This window comes from Quercus lobata, chromosome 12, assembly GCF_001633185.2.
Source record: "Quercus lobata isolate SW786 chromosome 12, ValleyOak3.0 Primary Assembly, whole genome shotgun sequence".
In the NCBI taxonomy this organism is placed as follows: domain Eukaryota; kingdom Viridiplantae; phylum Streptophyta; class Magnoliopsida; order Fagales; family Fagaceae; genus Quercus; species Quercus lobata.
Window position 1 is genome coordinate 376,502 of NC_044915.1, and position 6,725 is coordinate 383,226.

Sequence of the window (6,725 nt, forward strand, 5' to 3'; positions counted from 1 at the left end):
AGAGAAAGTAACTGAATGAGTATTATTCATCAATGCCTATCCGTTACAAGTTTATGCCCCTTATACCCGTGGACCCTTCTAACTAACCCATGGTCCACTAACTACCTCCTTAACCACTCATCCCTTTATTAACCAATGTAACAATCATTAACCCATAGTAACTAACTATCTGTTACAACCAATACAAGCCCATCACACCCAATGATATAGACTCCTAACATTACCTCTCCCTTTTACAGCACCTTGCCCACAAGGTGAGGGAAAGAAAGTTGCAACTGATGTAGAGACTCCCAAGTTGCATCTTCAGGTGAGGCACCCAACCACTGCACCAACACTTCAGTTATGACTCTGGATCTCAAGGACTTACTCCTGGTCTGCAGAATTGCAACAAGTTCCGTATACACTTGCCCTGAATCATCTGCTGGAGGCAAGGTAGGTAAGGGTGTGACATGTTGGCCCAATTTCAACTTTAAACACGACACATGGAACACAGGGTGGAGCTTTGATTCTGGGGGCAGTTCCAACTTGTAAGACACAGTCCCAATTCTCTTCAGCACCTTAAATGGTCCAAAGTATCTTGGAGACAACTTCCACTTTCCTTTGTAAGCCAATGACTGCTGCCTGTAGGGTTGCAACCTGAGGAAAACCCAATCCCCTACTGCAAAGGACCTCTCTTGCCTATGTTTATCTGCTTGTGTCTTCATCCTGCCTTGAGCAACAGCCAAATGATCCCTTAAGATGTGCAGAACATCCTGCCTTTGACTTAGCAAGGAATCTAGAGCAGCCACTCTAGTCGTGCCAGGAACATAACTGTGAAGCTTAGGGGGAGGAAAACCATACAAAGCCTCAAAAGGAGTTAGCTTCAAACTGGTGTGGAAGGAGGAGTTAAACCAGAATTCTGCCAAGGGTAACCAAGAAGCCCACTGATGAGGTCTATCACTGGTAAAAGCCCTCAAGTATTGTTCCAAGCATTTGTTCACTATCTCCGTCTGCCCATCTGTTTGAGGGTGATAGGCAGTGGACATTGCTAGAACAGTGCCTTGTAGTTTAAATAGCTCTGACCAAAACAAAGAAGTAAAAGTTGCATCTCTATCACTAACAATGGAAGAAGGCATTCCATGTAGTTTGAAGACATGTTGCATGTAGAGAGAAGCAATTTTGGCTGCACTATAGGGATGTGAGACAGGAACAAAATGCACATACTTAGTTAATCTATCCACCACCACCAAGATAACCTCAAACCCCATAGATTTAGGAAGGCCCTCCACAAAATCTAGGCTCACATCAGTCCAAGGGGTATTAGGAATAGACAATGGTTGAAGCAGGCCAGCTGGAGAAGAGGTATCAGATTTGATCCTCTGACAAGTACCACACTCTCTAATAAATTTCTTAAGGTCAGTCTTCATCCCTTTCCAATAAAAATCACTCTTTGCCCTTTGATAAGACTTTAAGAACCCCGAATGACCTGCTAAGGGACTGCTATGGACATGATGCAGAAATTGAACCTTAAGGGGGCAAGATGGACCAATGTAAAACCTTCCTTTGTAAAATAACAATCCATTCTGAAAAGTGAAACCCTTAGGTGGAGTCCCTGCCTGGACAGCAGCAATAAGCTGTTGGACAGATTCATCCAAAGAATAACTATCTTGCAACACCTTCAACCAAGTAGGATCAGGGACTGTCAAAAGCATTAGGCAACTTGCTTTGGAATCAGAAATAGAAGCAGAAATAGAAGTAGACAAATCAGGAGCAGATCCAAAAGTTCGTGATAAGGCATCTGCCACCCTATTATCACACCCTTTTTTATATTCCACCACAAAGGCATATCCCAAGAGTTTGGCAAGCCACTTCTGTTGAGATGGTGTAGCAATCCTCTGTTCCAACAAGAACTTAAGGCTTTGATGATCAGTCTTCACCACAAAAGGCCTACCCAACAAGTAAGACCTCCATTTTTTAACTGCAGAAGCTAGAGCCATTAACTCAGTTTCATAAGTAGATAAATGAAGGTATTTATCTTTCAAAGCTTGACTGTGGAAAGCTATTGGTCTCTGATCCTGCATTAACACAGCTCCCAAACCCTTCCCTGAAGCGTCACACTCAATGATGAATGGCCTAGAAAAATCTGGGAGAGCCAGCACAGGGGGCTGAGTCACAGCCTCCTTTAGCTTTGTAAAAGCTTCCAAGGCCTTATCATTCCAATGGAAGGAATCTTTTTTTAGGAGATCAGTCAAAGGTTTGGCAATAGCCCCATACCCCTTAATGAATTTCCTATAGTATCCAGTCAGCCCTAAAAACCCTCTCAAAGCCTTGACAGAATCAGGTATAGGCCACTGAACCATAGCTGAAATCTTCTTGGAATCTGCCCTGACACCCTCCCCAGAGATGACATGACCCAAATATTCAACTTCAGTACAGCCAAATACACACTTGGACTGCTTGGCATATGGCTGGTTAGACATCAACACCTCCAAAACAGTTCTAAGATGAGACGCATGAGCTTCCATGGACTGGCTGTAGACTAAAATATCATCAAAAAACACTAGGACAAATTTCCTCAAATAGGGTCTAAAGATAGAGTTCATTAAGGCCTGAAAAGTAGATGGTGCATTAGTCAATCCAAATGGCATAACCAAAAACTCATAATGCCCTTCATGAGTTCTAAAGGCAGTTTTAGGAACATCCTCACTCTTCATCCTAATCTGGTGATAACCTGACCGGAGATCTAGCTTAGAAAACACTGAAGCACCTGCCAATTCATCTAATAGCTCATCTACAATGGGAATTGGAAATTTGTCTTTAATAGTAGCCTTATTAAGAGCCCTATAGTCTATACACATACGCCAGCTTCCATCAGCTTTCCTCACAAGCAAAACAGGTGAAGAAAATGGGCTTTGGCTAGGCTGTATTGACCCTACTTCTAGCAACTCATTTACTATCTTTTCAATTTCAGATTTTTGAAAATGAGGATACCTGTATGGCCTTTCACACACAGGCAAGGTTCCTTCCTTGAGGTTGATGCTATGTTCATGACCTCTGATAGGTGGTAAGCCAGTAGGAACAGCAAAAACCTTGGAAAATTCATTCAGCAAATCTACCAGCACAGGTGGAAAATGGGGTTGGTCAAAGGACACAGGGGCTGCAGTCGTAATTTGCAGCACTAAACCCTTCCTTGTTGACCCACTGAAAAGCTTGCTAGCATCAGAAATGATCGAGGAAGCAGGCTGCAATCCCTTGAGAAATACCCTTTTTCCCAAATGCAGAAACTCCATAGTCAACAACTGAAAGTTCCAACTGATTACCCCCAAAGTACTCAGCCATTGGGTACCCAAAATTACCTCACAACCCCCCAAATGTAAGACATTAAAATCCAACACAAACCTATGTCCTTGCAAAGTGATATTGACCCCATGGCAACTTCCCAAAGTCTTAATAACTGTGCCATCAGCTACTTTAACCTCTAATATCTGAGAGGTATCCAAGTGCAATTGCAGCACAGGTAACACAGCAGCATCCAAAAAATTATGGGTGCTCCCAGAGTCAATGAGAGACACCACCTCATGATTCTGGATTCTCCCTTTTATCCTCATGGTATTGGCAGTAGGATTCCCCACCAAAGCATACAAGGTGATCTCAGCAGAATTAACTTCATTCCTTGAACTAACATTTGTATTGTCCATCAAAACTTCCTCCTCAGTAATCTCCACCAGTGGTATCCCAGAAGTTTTAGGTTCTATCTCATTTACCCCCTCCAACAAAAACAATTTAGCCCCTTTACACTTATGCCCAACTTGTCATTTTTCATCACAGTTGTAACATAACCCCTGTTTCCTTCTTTCCTCCATTTGGGCTCCAGTCAACCTTTGTAAAGGAAATTTGGTTCTTGATTCTATTCTTGGTTCTAACTTCGGTGACCCAAAAACTGAAACTTTACCATTCTCAATTGTATTCCTAATTCCCTTCCTACTATGGCTTAAGTATTCCTCCTGAATTTTTGCCAACCCAAAAGCCTCATTAAGAGTTTTAGGAACCAACATCCTAACAGGTAGTCGAATTTCATCCTTTAACCCACTTAGAAAACAACTCAATTTGTGTGTCTCAGATAAACCCAAAATTCTATTTGACAAAATTTCGAAGTTACCTTTGTAAGCTATCACCGTGGAAGTCTGTTTGAGTCTAGTAAGAGCCTCCATAGGATCATCATACGCAGTGACACCAAAACGTGTCTGCAAGGCTTTAATGAAGACCTCCTAGCTACTAAACCCACCCGATTGCTCTGCATCCTGGAACCAAATAAGAGCTTCCTCCTCTAGATGATACGAAGCCATCATCACCTTCTGGTGCCCTGGGGTGTTGTGATATGAGAAAAATTGGTTGGCCTTGTAAACCCAGCAAGTAGGGTCTTCTCCATAGAATCTTGGAAAATCCAATCTTAGGTTCTTGATAGAATTGAGGGTTGAAGACTTTGAATTTCCCCCATTATTGTTGATAAGAAGAGCTCGGGAACCTGAATTTGGGATCTGTTGGCGTTTTTCCTCTGCTTCCGCAACTTTTTGCATGAACCCAGCGATGGTTTGCAATTGCTTCTGGATTTCTTGTAATGCATGTTCATGATTTTCAGAGATCCTTGCTAAAGCCGCCAATTTCTCTGAATTTTGCTTCTCTGAATTTTGTGAATTGGGAATTTGTGAAGTGGAACGTGTTTCTGTCATGGTGTTATGAAATGATCAAAGGCTCTGATACCAAATGTTAGGGTTTTTCTAATGAATTAAGCAGAAAATGATGTGGGTCACTTCAAGGGGACCTGACCTCCATGGAAGAGAAGAGAGAAAGAGAGAGAGAGAGAGAAAGTAACTGAATGAGTATTATTCATCAATGCCTATCTGTTACAAGTTTATGCCCCTTATACCCGTGGACCCTTCTAACTAACCCATGGTCCACTAACTACCTCCTTAACCACTCATCCCTTTATTAACCAATGTAACAATCATTAACCCATAGTAACTAACTATTAACCCATAGTAACTAACTATCTGTTACAACCAATACAAGCCCATCACACCCAATGATATAGACTCCTAACACATTATCCTCATATATTTTCTATGCTTGCAAAATTTCAAAATGATCAAAGATTAATAGTCATGCCATCAATCAATTGTTTAAATTCACATTTTTGTAGTTTAGAATAAAACATAAAATATGAGTTTATGGATTAAATGATAAATAACATTTGATTAGTATAAAAATTGGCATGAATGTTAAGAACACATAGAATATGCAATCTTTTTTTCTTTTCTTTGTTGATGAAATAGAACACATAATCTAATCGTGAGACACTATTATGTGAGGGGAAGCAGCTTGCACTTATTGGTCAAATGATATGGCCAAGTTAATATTGCAAAATAAATACTTACTTTTTTAAAGTTTCAAAAAATGAAAATTTCGTGTGTAATGTATTATAAACCCGATTTAAAACACTAATATTACTATTTTTATGTGTATTCTAATAAATATTACTGTTTACTCAAAAAAAAATTAAATTACTATTATTTTTTGCAATTTACGTATTACAATGTTTAATTCTTTAGAGTGAGTAAGGACAAATAAATACACCCAAAAAAAGAGCAATTTATTTTGATATGTTTTATATAGTTTTTTTTTTTTTTTTTCCACTAATAAGTTTTGTTTTATGGACATATGAAAATGAAATGATAATCTGAATCGGACACAATTGGAACATCATGAAAAGCATAATTCTTAGACAAGGAATTATTAAGCTTCGAGCCAAGAACAGTTTAAGAATTGACGAGCAACAACTTAAGATTGAGAATACTCCACCAAGCTCGGAGACACCACCTCCACCTCCCAAACCAAAGGTATAGTCTATAGTGTGCTATTGCTGATTCTTGAAAATTACAAATTTCAAAACTTTGAGTACAGTTTTTCCTCTTTTAGTCTAAGGTTCAAATATGAATCAAGGTATAGGCTGCGTTTCAGTATCATTGGCAGCCCAACCAAATTCAATAGCGTGAAGAGAGTATGATTTTTCTTTTGTATGCAATTCTATTCTACTACTTAATCCAATATAATTGAAGGATTAGTTAATAGGAGTTTTATGTTTTTTATTTGTAATGGTGTAGTTTCTTTAAGGAGTATCCCCATCCTGATGAGTCTGGCAAAGATTTGAACTAAGCAGGAGGCTTGGCTTGAAGATAAATTGATATTGGTTTTTAATCTATAATCTAAGTGCTCCTCCTGGTCAAATATCATTTGATTTGAGGAGGACCAACTTAAGATAACAAAAAGGTGATTGAAGATTTGTTTAAATATTAATAAAAAATTCTAAACTACCCCCTTTTTTATTTACTGTGAATGGTCAGGACAGAGTATAAATTATCCTAAGAACTCCAAGGGAAAGGAACAAATGCATTTCACATTAAGATGCTTCACCTTAAAGGATGAGAAGACCGGCATTTCAAGTTAGCAAAAAGTTATGTATGTTTCTTTTAGGTGTCATATTTTTCTCATGCCAAAAAATAATGCAAAGAGAATCAAGAGTGACATATCACATAAAGTAAAACTGAAATAAAAAATAAAAGCAGTTTACAATTGAATGGATTATTTTATATCTACTTTGTCTAGACTATGGTGAGAACTGATTTTGATGGGAATATTTATATGAAAAGTGCCAAATTAAAACTACGCTATGAGGGAATGTGCATTTA